This window comes from Schistocerca cancellata, chromosome 9, assembly GCF_023864275.1.
Source record: "Schistocerca cancellata isolate TAMUIC-IGC-003103 chromosome 9, iqSchCanc2.1, whole genome shotgun sequence".
NCBI lineage: Eukaryota > Metazoa > Arthropoda > Insecta > Orthoptera > Acrididae > Schistocerca > Schistocerca cancellata.
The window spans coordinates 474,913,702-474,927,449 of NC_064634.1; the positions used below are offsets into that span (position 1 = coordinate 474,913,702).

The following is a 13,748-nucleotide window of genomic DNA, read 5'->3' on the forward strand; positions in this document are numbered from 1 at the left end:
GAACTCTAATTGCCCTTATTTTATTATGGAGATCGTTTCTCCCTATGTAGGTTGGCGTCAACAAAATATTCGTAAGAAAAGTTGGTGACTGAAACTTCGTGAGAAGATTCCGCCGCAAGGAAAAACGCCTCTGTTTTAATGATGTCCACCTCAAATACTGTATCATTTCAGTGACACTATCTCCCCTATTTCGCTATAGTACACAACATGCTGCCCTTCTTTGAACTTTTTTGATGTGCTCCGTCAATCCTATCTGGTAAGGATGCCACACCGCGCAGCAGTACTGTAAAAAGAGGACGGGCAAGCGTAATGTAGGTAATCTCTTTACTGAACCTGTTACATTTTCTTAAGTGTCCTGCCAATAAAACGCAGTCTTTGGTTCGCCTTCCTCACAGCATTTTCTACGTGTTCTTTCCCACTTAAATTGTTCATAATTGTAATTGCTAGTATTTAGTTGACTTTACAGCCTTTAGATTTGTAAAGGCAACAGTGATGAAATCTAAATGGATTTTTTGTATTTTATGAAGTTGCCAAGACCGTTAACAGTTATAGTTCATTACTGATAACATGATGTAATATCTTTAAAATTTTCTTTTCTTTTGTTTATTCTTTGGTAGCAAAGAAGTGATGATTCTGGGATAGCTGCTAAGAAAAGTCAGTAAAGAAGTCTTAAGCAGGCCAAGTGGCGTGTGTTCTTGGTGATTTAAAATTAGCCTAAATATCGTCAAGCAACATCTTTTGGCAACTGCCGCAAATATTACGTTACAGCAGTTATAGATTTCACTGATTTGTCGTGCAACCGAAGTTTAACCATTTCCTTTTAGCACACATGTGGATGACCTCACACTTTTCTTTATTTAGAGCCAACTGCCAATTTTCGCCCTTTTTCGTTTGGAAAACAAAATGAACACATCTATGCCGAGACAAAATATTTTGACAAGAATGAAACATCATTCTTGCGACGTAACGTAAAACTGTAGTGTTATAATGTACTAAAGCAGCCAACAATTTCGCCTCTCACTTTAATTATTGAAACAAATATCTTAATGAAAATTATAGATATTATTATCAGTCATGTGCCTGTTTGTCAGCAAGATGATACGCACAAATTCAATTTGAGAAAGTGCCGAGCACTTGGAAACATTCACAATAAACGTCTGTTAGTTGACTGGGCAAAGTAAAACTTTTGTCAGTCTCTTCCACGTGTAAGACTGGGGAAACATCGCACATAAATGTATATTCAATTCGACTGCGACAATTTACACCCACTCAGTATCACCGTAAGAAAATAGATAATCGTTTTGTGCACGGCTTGATTACTGTTTAGTGGTATCTGCAGAAGGAAAGCTTAACATCAAATGCCGATGCAACCAACAAAGTATTGTCTGCAATCTATTCTTTCCAGAACGAACTAACTTTGTCTAATGTACGGGTGAGGTGAAAATAATTCGTATTAATTTACTCTTTATACTTACATGCAGCCAATGAGAAGTTACAGACGAATTTTTCCAAAAACGAAGGCAACACGAAAAACTAACACGAACTTCGCGACTTATAAAATGGCCGCCACACTTGCAGCCAATCAGAGAAAAGTACAGGATATCGATAGTTACAGCCAGTTATTGGTTAGTACTCTCTGGATGTAGATATAAACGGTGTTTACAAGGACTCCCAAAACTGCATTTCGTAAATAGATTTCCCACTAGCGCTTTTGGTTGGTCATGTAAACACTCCAAATCGATTCTGGAAATACGCTTCTTGCTGCCGGCTTTCCACTTCCACAATCGATTTTTGCTGCCATGTAAACACACCAACGTTTTTGAAATATGCTTGGGCTGTCAGGTTACGACTTGTTTATAAAATTTCATCTAATGTAGACGGAGTGACTTATTGCACGGCGAAGGAGTAGAAGAAATATTACAATGAGCCTGAAGCTGCCTGCTTCTAATATAAACGGCGATTGTGGCGACTAATTCAGAAACTGGAAAAGACGATTTCCAGAAGCCATACTTGACGGAGCTAGCAATTCCACTTCAGACCTTAACACGTAAAGGCGACAACGAAAAGCGGTTTCAGAAATTCGGTTTCCGTCTTCCGGAAGATGTGTCGCATATAAATGTAGTGATAGAGTATGTAGATCTTATTTATAGCCTATGGATATAGAACAATGCCATGTACACGACACGATAGATTCCGGTATTAAAGCGCATTGTTCATTTGTGGTGCGAAGAACAGAATTTCATTTAAGATGGACCCCGTTTTTCCTTCTATTAACATATAGCCAAAATTAAATGCACAACAGTTCGTTGCGAAATGCTTTATGTTTTTTTCTTCAGGCTACAATGCCAGGTTTTCTGTGGAATGTATCGTACATTTGTATTATTCACAGATATTACAAATGATTATTCAGAGTTCATACGTTTCGCACATTGTAACAATGGCAGCTGTATGTCGTTTTTATTAAATTTCATAGAAGTTTCTTTCGCGCTGTGTCCACGGAACTACTCTCATAGGGAAACGCCAGACCGTTCGACAAGGTAAGGTTATAGGCCTACTGGTCGTCTTGATGCTATTGGTACTTGCGCATACTGGTTATCTTATCAGAAACATCGTATTTTCTTTATTTTGACCGCAGCCGTAGAACGATAAATTATTGTGTACGTTAGGTAACTCATATTTTACTCTACAGCATCAGTTTGGCGGCTTCAAAGCGAACACATTCGGAAGAATGTTCTAGTCACCCGCGTATTGTTAGACGATCTTTTCATAGTATGACACCGTCAGTGATGTAATACGGAATCTATTTCATGCATTCCTAATTTTCTACATGTACGTCAAGTTGAGATTTACTTTCGTAGCTTGTGTAGGTAGATTTGGACAGGCTATTAGTAGTTAGTCACAGGAGTGAAACTCAATATATATGTGTCGCATATACTGCTTGTCAAAACTGAAACTTAACGAAACTTGTAAGTAAATAATCGGAATAACTAGAATTTTATAAATTTTATTGTTTTCATTTATTTTTTGACGAAGTTTATCTATACGAACTGAAGTATGGAATCAGTGCAGTATATCGGTGAAACGGTTAGGATTATGATGAAGCTACTGTTAATTGCATCATTTATGAGTTCTTAAACACTTATGAACACGGGGATGACATACACCGTAGTATATTACGACAATTTTTAAGCAGAATGAAAATCACCTCTGGAACTATTTGCGAACACTGTCGGGTGCATCAATAATTAATTAGACCTGTCGTTCAACATGCCTTCACTCATAAATATCAGATTTTTACGAGATTAATTTGTACTTAAGTAAAAACCGAAACTTAATAATAACGTCCTTAAAATATACTTAGGAAGAATGTTGCTTATTACAGTTCTAGTGCTTCGTAAGGAGATTAATAAACTTACAGAAAATAATTCTATCCTACATCGAATTTAGCGAGAGCGTCGCTTTAACTATGTTGACGCCAGTACAGTATTTAGTTAACCGTTATTGTATACTCAGTGAAGAATGTTTAGTTTGATATTGTAATTAAACTGCAGCTTGATTATCTTTACGCAAATAACTTGATGTCTCTACGACTTACCTTCCACTCTGCAGATGGATTGTGAATTTAAATGGCCCGTTCTGACCTAATAACGCCTAATACCTTGTACGAACGCTTCTCTTCTACTAATTCTGGCATCCTTTCATCACATATTTGGCTGAGATTGTAGTTTTCTCTCTTGTTAAAACTTTAGGAACTGTTTGTGATTTCATAATTATATTAGGGCTATATCGTCCGAAAGCTACTCTTCTCTATAGCCCGATAGTTTCCAGCTAACAACAGTGGTCGATGTCTTGAGCACGTTACATCGTATATGTATTTAGGGGTTATACGAAGATGCGATATGAAATGGGACGATCATGCAAGGTCAATATTCGGGAATGCGAGTGGAAGACTCAGATATCTTCACAGTTTACTAGGAAAGTGTAGTGCATCCGTAAGAGAAACAGTATACCAACACGCTAATGCGACCAATTACGGAGTATTGTTCCAGCGTTTGTAGTCCTTATCAAGCTGGCATGACAAGACGCATCTAACGAATCGAGAGACGCGCCTGTAGAATCGTAACGGAAAAGTTACAAAGGTTTGAATCCTGCCTCGAGCATGGATGTGTGTGATGTCCTTAGGTTAGTTAGGTTTAAGTTGTTCAAAGTTCTAGTGGACTGATGACCTCAGATGTTAAGTCCCATAGTGCTGAGCCATTTGAATTATTTGTTGTTAAATCACAGCAGAGCTCCCATTGACGATCCTTATAGTTGATTGCCTCTAGCAGCAAAGCCATGGTTTCATAAGTTTCTTTCGCGTCTACTGCGTAAGCCAAACGTAATGATGGAAATGCATTGCCATTATGCAGTAGTACTGCTTTCAAGCTGGTTTTATTGGAGTCAATAAATAGTCGCCACTCCTGTAGATTATGTTGTACACCTAGCTACATCAGACCATTGACCTCTCTACATACACACATTGAATTCTTTATATCGAAATAGTGAGCGAAGGAAGCACCTCTTGATCTGAAACGGGAAATTTTTGTCCCTGAAGCTACAAGTTTCCGTTGTTGCAGTCTCGACCCCAAGAGTTCAGCTTGCTGTTTCAAGAGTTTTAGATCGCGACCCAAATCGTTCAGTTCCTTTTGATTAAAGAGCTGAGGCGAGGTTCTAACATTCTGCGTGGTGTCTGTTGTTCTATATCGTGTCTCCCTACCACTTTCGCGCAACGACGCTCTGAGCGTGTTTTTTAGGGAATTGGCTAGTTTGAACCTGGGACCTGTTGCTGGTAAGGAGACGTCAGACCACACATGACATGTAGAGTTATGTAGAGTTCAGAAGAGTTCAGTGAGACTAGCGATGATATAACCAAATACTTAATGATTTCAGCGTCAGCAGCGTCAGCTCCACTGCACTCCCTGTAAAAGAATCTTAATACTAACTAAATTTAGTGGAAGGGGTTCAAGGCTTTCCTATTTTTAGTTAGCTGGTAAAATAACGTCGAAAAAGCAGTTAAGTTTACCATTGGAAATGTTATTCTACTCACAAAACATTGTTTATAAATTGCACTATTGATAAAAGGAAATGTTTTAATACAGGATGGTAAAAACCAACTGCGTTCAACAAAAATGTGAACGAATATTCCCTGAATGGGTTTCCAAATTCTACAATGGATCGAAAGATGACCTATGCCATATTACATCTATAATCTAGGTTTAAATTAAATTTCACAAAAAGAGAAAACTATCAAAATGGTCTACAGTGACCCTCAATTATCTTTAATTATTTATCTAACTTGTCGTAAATTACAGTGGCTGATGTGGCTTCTCAATAACTATATAACAGAAAAATCATCGCGTTTCAGATTTTTACTTCAAGTGGCAAATGTGAACACCATGAGCTTTAATTGACGATCGACACTAGTATTACGCAAAAAGGGGGCGTAACAGATGAGACTTCTGCAGTTCTGAGTGAAGCTTTATGCACTGTTATGCGGCATCGCGTGCGCTCATTACCTTGTCGGTGTTCATCAGGGGGCGGTGGACAGCACAGCTCCGCTCACCTCGCCATCTCGGAAGCAACTCCCTCCTAACTTCTCCTTACTACAATTTACCGAAGTTGGTTTAAAAAAAACTATCTGGCTGTGTTTTCATCTGACCAATCAGGGTCTCAATATTAACCTTAAGCTCCGCCTACAAAAATTCTGTCTATCCAATGAGAAACGTTATATTTTCTGTGGTGGGGAATTGTTTATAAAGTTTGCAACGTAACAGAGACGCGAAAAAGTCTCACGCTAAAACTTGCAGCTGGTGTGGTCCTTTTAGTGTTATCGTAAGATCTATACTGTTCTTCTGGAGGGCTCTAGCTTTTAACATAGGCTGGGGGTGGTCCTAGCGGTTAGCTGGCAACGTGGGTGTGCGTCCCTTATCGTAGGGCCTTCCAGCTTAACACGGTTCTGCTCTCGGCTTGTGTTCTCGTTTCTCCCCTCGGAACTGCGTCTGTCTCACGGTGGGAAGGTATGACATACATTTATGCATTCTTGTGTTAGTCTGTGGTATTCCATTTGCTCACTCGTTACTCGTATTACTTTGGTTAATTTAATGTCACGATTTATTCGGAGCTATATGACATACTACTGGATTTGCTTACCATGTCAGGGTTTTCATGGAAGGTGTTGGATTTGCCTGACACCTTACAAAGTGTCGTAATATTGAGGGCAGTACTCTTCTGTATGTTCAGTACTTTCTGATTCACTTGACATGGTGTCTGGTTCCGTGGCTTTCAGGTTACAGACAGGAACAGGCAATCCCTCATCATGGGGCGCAGGAAAATGCACTGAAGATACATTTGGATGCTTTATGTCTACTTTTGCTTGAATGTCCCGAAATATTAGTAAGACAGAAGTAACAGTCTGAATAATGGTGGTTACGCTCACACCACACTACAGGAACAGCGAATGGCATGGCTCGGCGTTTTCCTTTCATCCAGTCGGTTAAGGTTGAAGTACAGGTTATACAGGCAATATGAGGTGCAAAATTTTTATCTTGATCACAATCAGGACAATCAAAATACAATTTATATGCCTCCTTAACCAAATCAGTCACTCGTTTTTTTGGGCTTTTGGAGTGAATTTCCCACACACACAATAAAAGTTGTCAGGGTGCTTTACACAGCAACGAAATTTACTAGTTGCCATTTTTCTTAGTGTAAGTTTTAAACACAAAAAGTTTTCACTATCTTTCACAGGAAACACTCACTGCAGATCTCTTTCAAACCACTGGATTACCACACCAACCATTTACTGACTTTGTTGATCTTCTAGCTTTACTCTGCAAATCAAAAACAAACAATTAAACATCAAAATAGAACAGTAAAAAGCGAAATACTGAATACGAAAAATTAAAAAACCTTTAAAAACTCAAAAATTGTACGTGCTGGAACATTTTGAAAGGTATATTCGGATTCTTCACACCAAAATACATGGTAGTTGATGTATCACATCCCAGATGCAAAATGGCTGTTGACTAGTTTTATCAATAACCCATCTCAGTTGAAAAGCACAAAAGCAACAACAATATCAAGCTGCAACACTTGGAAAACGGCCGATTTTCAGTATTCCGGTTAAATCTAACTTCGGCACACAAACGGGTGAATTATGTCTACGGCCTTTGGCCACTTACCATATAGCATAGAACGTCTAGTAGATAGCAAAAAGCATTAGAAACAAATTAAAAGAATTTCTGAATGACAACTCCTGCTATTCAACAGATGACTTTTTGGATGTAAATGAGCAATTTTAAAATTAGTAAAACAGTTATTTCATGTAAAAAAAACCTGTTGTTAAATTTACGCGCTGCACATCATTACGAACTGTCGCATTCATGATTTTGGAACAAGTATCAATCTAATCTACTGTTTTTGGATCTCATTTCATAAACTAGTTCCCTGAGCATCATCTAATTTAATTCGACTACGTTCCATTCACCCTGTTGTACTTTTGTTGATATTAGTCTTATAACCTCTTATGACGAATCCGTTCCGTTCGATTATTATTCCAAGTTGTTTATCGTTGTGACAGAACTGTGATATCATCGGCAAAACTCAAAATTTTAATGTATTTTCCGTGAACTTAAATTTCCCTTCAGAATTATCACTTAGCTTCAATTCCCTTATAAATTCGCCTCGGTTTCCTCTTTGCTCATCCTACAGATACTGGGTTGGTGCATAAATTTGTAGCGTTTTTGCATAAGTTTAATAAACACAACAGATACACGTAACAGAGACTTTATTCATAAATAATGTATTCTCTTTCGCTATTTACAAGTCTACCAACTTTCCGATTGCGCGACTAAAATCACGTGGTTTTGAGCCATGTCCGGAGCGGATTTCGTCTGGAAAGGAAGTTCCTTCAAAGGTGTTCGATAGAGAGCGGAAAAGGTGAAAAACAGAGGGCGCAAGATCAGCTGGATAAAGTGGATGAGGAATGAGTTCCCAACCAACTCCCGTATAGTGCTTTTTCACAGTCTAGCAGATTGCGGGTGAGCGTTATCATGCAGTAGCACACTTCACGCAGTCTTCCTGGTCGTCGTTCTTGGACTGCGCCTGCAAGATGTTCCAGTGTTGACAATAAATATCAGTAGTGATGATTACACCTCGGGGAAGCTATTCGTGGCACACAACACCGTCGCTGTTGTATCAGATGCATAACTTATTTTTCGTGGGTGCGCGCAGGTCTTTGTTCAAAAATGGCTCTGAGCACTATGGGACTCAACTGCTGAGGTCATCAGTCCCCTAGAACTTAGAACTAGTTAAACCTAACTAACCTAACGACATCACAAACATCCATGCCCGAGGCAGGATTCGAACCTGCGACCGTAGCGGTCTTGCGGTTCCAGACTGCAGCGCCTTTAACCGCGCGGCCACTTCGGCCGGCGCAGGTCTTTGTACGAGTACGGGGAGTTACTGTTTGGTTTGGGCTCAACCATTCCTTTCTTTTGGGTAAGTGACCATAAGGACACCATTTTTCATCACCAGTAACGATACAGGATAGAAATGGTCGGTGTTGTTGTTCACGAGGCAACTGACGACGAGCAAACTGAGACGCACATGCCACCACCCGCTGATTTTTGTGATTTTGGCTTAGAGCGTGCGGTGCCCACGCATCCGATTTCTGAACGTTCCCCGTTGCATGCAAGAGTCGCACGATGGTGAAAACATCACAGTTCACCACATTTGCCAGTTCTCGAGTACACTGACGTGGATTATTGAGGATTAATGCGTTTAAACGATCTTTATCAAACCCCGAAGGTCTTCTTGAAAGTGGAGAGTCACTTATATCAAAACGATCCTTCTCGAAACGAGAAAACAGTTTTCCTTGCCGAGCTCTGTCCAGTGACATTATCCCCATACGCGGCGCAAATGTTTTTGGCTGCCTCCGCTGCTGTCACCCCATCATCGAACCCAAACAAAAGAATACTTCGGAACTGTTCCGATTTCTCCACTTGGCGCTCCATTTCCTAGCGTCCACAACTTCATTCACTATCATTAATGACAAAATGCAAACTCAAAAAGTGACGGTGAACCACAAATAATAACGACAGTCGATAAATAAACTCATAGCAGCCGGAATACCAACATGCAAAACAAAAAAGTTACGAAATTACGCACCAATAGAATAATATCGCGAATACACTACTGGCCATTAAAATTGCTCCACCACGAAGATGACGTGCTACAGACGCGAAATTTAACCGACAGGAAGACGATGCTGTGATATGCAAATGATTAGCATTTCAGAGCATTCACACGAGGTTGGCGCCGGTGACGACACCTACAGCGTGCTGACATGAGGAAAGTTTCCAACCGATTTCTCAAATGGTTCAAATGGCTCTGAGCACTATGCGACTTAACTTCTGAGGTCATCAGTCGCATAGAACTTAGAACTAATTACACCTAACTAACCTAAGGACATCACACACATCCATGCCCGAGGCAGGATTCGAACCTGCGACCGTAGCGGTCGCTGGGCTCCAGACTGTAGCGCCTAGAACCGCACGGCCACCGATTTCTCATACACAAACATCAGTTGACTGGCGTTGCCTGGTGAAACGTTGTTGTCATGCCCCGTGTAAGGATGAGAAATGCGTACCATCACTTTTACGGCTTTGATAAAGGTCGCGATTGCGGTTTATCGTATCGCGTCATTGCTGCTCGCGTTAGTCGAGATCCAATGATTGTTAGTAGAATATGGAATCGGTGGGTTCAGGAGGGTAATACGGAACGCCGTGCTGGATCCCAACGGTCTCGTATCACTAGAGGTCGAGATGACAGGCATATTATCCGCATGGCTGTGACGGATCGTGCAGCCACGCCTCGATCCCTGAGTCAAGAGATGGTGACGTTTGCAAGACAACAACCATCTGCAGGAACAGTTCGATGACGTTTGCAGCAGCATGGTTCAAAATGGTTCAAATGGCTCTGAGCACTATGGGACTTAACATCTGTGGTCATCAGTCCCCTAGAACTTAGAACTACTTAAACCTAACTAACCTAAGGACATCACACATATCCATGCCCGAGGCAGGATTTGAACCTGCGACCGTAGCGGTCACGCGGTTCCAGACTGAAGCGCCTAGAACCGCACGGCCACACCAGCCGGCCAGCAGCATGGTCTATCAGCTCGGAGACCGTGGCTGCGGTTACCCTTGACGCTGCATCAAAGACAGGAGCGCCCGCGATGGTGTACTCAACGACGAACCTAGATGGACGAATGGCAAAATGTCATTTTTTCGGATGAATCCAGGTTCTGTTCACAGCATCATAATGGTAGCACCCGTGTTTGGCGACATCGCGGTGAACGCACATTGGAAGCGTGTATTCATCATCGGCATACTGGCGTATCACACGGCGTGATGGTACGGGGTGCCGTTGGTTACACGTCTCGGTCACCTCTTGTTCGCGTTGACGGCATTTTGAACAGTGGACGTTACTTTTCAGATGTGTTACGACCCGTGGCTCTACCCTTCATTCGATCCCTGTGAAACCCTACATTTCAGCAGAATAATGCACGACCGCATGTAGCAGGTCCTGTACGGGCCTTTCTGGATACAGGAAATGTTCGACTGCTGCCCTGGCCGGCACATTCTCCAGATCTCTCACCAATTGAAAAGTCTGGTCAATGGTGGCCGAGCAACCGGCTCGTCACGATACGCCAGTCACTACTCTTGATGAACTGTGATATCGTGTTGAAGCTGCATGGGCAGCTGTACCTGCACACGCCATCCAAGCTCTGTTTGACTCAATGGCCAGGCGTGTCAAGGCCGTTATTACGGCCAGAGGTGGTTGTTCTGGGTACTGATTTCTCAGGATCTATGCACCCAAATTGCGTGAAAATGTAATCACGTGCCAGTTGTAGTATAATATATTTGTCCAATGAATACCCGTTTATCATCTGCATTTCTTCTTGGTGTAGCAATTTTAATGGCCAGTAGTGTAGTTTACATCCCTGTCTCAGTCCCTTCTCAGCTGCCACATCCCTTACATGTCCTACCGCTCTTGTAACGGCGGTCTGGTTTGTGTTCTCCCTACGCATTTTATCGCCGCTGCCGTGAGTCTCGAAGCGTGTAGGGACGGAGCCGTGGTCCCAGCCGCAGCTGCACACGCGCGGGGTCAGGGACCGGCCACGCCGTATGAGATGCGTCGCCTTTTTCGCGAAAAAAGCCCATCTCGACGCGCAGGGGCCTCACCACTCCGCGGTCAGAGAGGCCGTGCTTTACTGCGCCAATGACGACCAACCAATACACCGTATGCTGGAAAGCTCTCTTATGCGAAACACAAACTGAAACAATTATCTGGGCCAATCACTTTTTATTTATCATATGGAGTTTAGATCTCAGTTCCCACACTTGCAGAAAAATAATTGTGCATAATGATGAGTCCGTCTTTATGCAGCTAGACAAATCACTGTTTTGTTTTATCACCCGAACATGTTTCAAAACAGTTGTGGCATCCTCAGCGTTTTTTTATTGTTTTCCTGAGACACATACACCGCTTATTTTTAGGTTAATGACTATGATACATCGGATTTTGTTGTCATTTAAATTCTATGTGCATTGTATTTATTTCACATTGTGTATGTCCTGTGGCTGCCAACCACCAAAATCAGCCACAGGTCTACATTAGTACACCATGTCATCTGAAAACACGACGGATGTTAGAAAATCGTCTGCACCGAGTTATTTATCATCTAGTCTTTAACATCTAAGTTCTGTTAAAATTCGTAGCCTTACCATTTTAGTAATTCGGCGCCAACGGCCTTGCCGCAGTGGTAACACCGGTTCTCGTCAGATCACCGAAGTTAAGCGCTGTCGGGCTGGGCTGGCACTTGGGTGGGTGACCATCCGGTCTGCCGAGCGCTGTTGGCAAGTGGGGTGCACTCAGCCCTTGTGCCGCAAACTGAGGAGCTACTTGATTGAGAAGTAGCGGCTCCGGTCTCGTAAACTGACATTCGGCCGGGAGAGCGGTGTGGTGGCTACATGCCCCTCCGTATCCGCATCCAGTGACGCCTGTGGGCTGAGGAGGACATGGCGGCCGGTCGGTACCCTTGGACCTTCCAACGCCTGTGCGGCCGGAGTTTATTTTAGCAGTTTGTTACTCGTTACATGTGACAAGATTTTTTATGCAGTGGTTTTGTGCAGTTGAGCTTGTAAGTAGGCTATGTAAGTAGGCTGTTTATGTTTTCTTATTGGCAACGTTACGTAGCGCTCTGTATGAAAATCACTGGCTGTGCTGTGTGCAGTCTGTGGCTAGTTTGCATTGTTGTCTGCCATTGTAGTGTTGGGCAGCGGCAGCTGGATGTGAACAGCGCGTAGCGTTGCGCAATTGGAGGTGAGCCGCCAGCAGTGGTGGATGTGGGGAGAGAGATGGCGGAGTTTTGAAATCTGTAATACTGGATGGCATGAACTGATATATATATATATATTATGATTATTAAGGTAAATACATTATTTGTTCTTTATCAAAATCTTTCATTTGCTAACTATGCCTATCAGTAGTTAGTGCCTTCCGTAGTTCGAATCTTTTATTTAGCTGGCAGTAGTGGCGCTCGCTGTATTGCAGTAGGTCGAGTAATGAAGATTTTTGTGAGGTAAGTGATTTGTGAAAGGTATAGGTTAATGTTAGTCAGGGCCATTCTTTTGTAGGGATTTTTGAAAGTCAGATTGCGTTGCGCTACAAAATATTGTGTGTCAGTTTAAGCACAGTCTTGTATAATTTTTCTAAGGGGACGTTTCAAGCTGAACCTGTGGACATCGTTAAATATTGTGTGAAGCTTAGGTATGGCGAACTGTTTCCCGTAGTTTGTTATTCACAGATTATGTTCCGTATTTTGACAGCGTTTACTCAAGTTCTCCCCTGCTCGTTTGTAAAAACTGCCCCCTGTTATGTTTCTGTGACTTGGAACAAGTTTCAGTAACTAAACAGTATTACGTAACAAAACACAATTCAAGAAACAAACGGAACAGATTCAAAGTTCGCGGAAGTCAAACGAAAACAAAAAAGTAAACAAAATACAATCGGAAGCGCATCAGAGACGTAAATTTGTGCAGTGAAGCTTGCGTCCAAGTCACAAGAGCCAGTATTTACAAACAGAGCAGGAGAAAACTTGAGTAAGCACTGTCACAATATGAAACATAATCCATGTATAACAAACTACACGAAATAGTCCACCAAACCTAAGCTTCACAAAACTTATCGATGTCCACAGGTTCAGCTCAACTACATAAAAATTAATAAAAAAAAATCTTGTCACATTTAAAGAGTAATAAATTACTAAAATGGCAAGGCCAAAAACGGGCACATGCCACGAATTTTCACAGAACATACATTTTAAAGTTTGGATAATAAACAGAAAATTCAATGCAGACAATTTTCTCACATCTCTCATGTTTGCAGATGACACGGTGTACTAATTTAGAACAACGGCTGATTTTGGTTGGCAGCCACAGGACTCACACAATGTAAAATAAATGGTGAAGTTCACATACAATTTAAATGACAACAAAATCTGATGTATTATATCTTAACCCAAAAATAACCCATGTGTATGTATTTCAGGAAAATAATAAAAAAAAAACGCTGAGGATGACACAATTGTAGTGAAAAATGTTTGAGTTATAAAACAGAACAACAATTTGTGTACTTGCAAAAAA

The 13,748-nt window shown here is 41.5% G+C and overlaps 1 pseudogene; it reads left to right on the forward strand.

Moving 5' to 3' along the window:
* Window positions 1-11,845: 11,845 nt before the first annotated feature.
* On the forward strand, window positions 11,846-11,963 carry LOC126102200 (5S ribosomal RNA; annotated as a pseudogene).
* The last annotated feature ends 1,785 nt before the right edge of the window (window positions 11,964-13,748 follow it).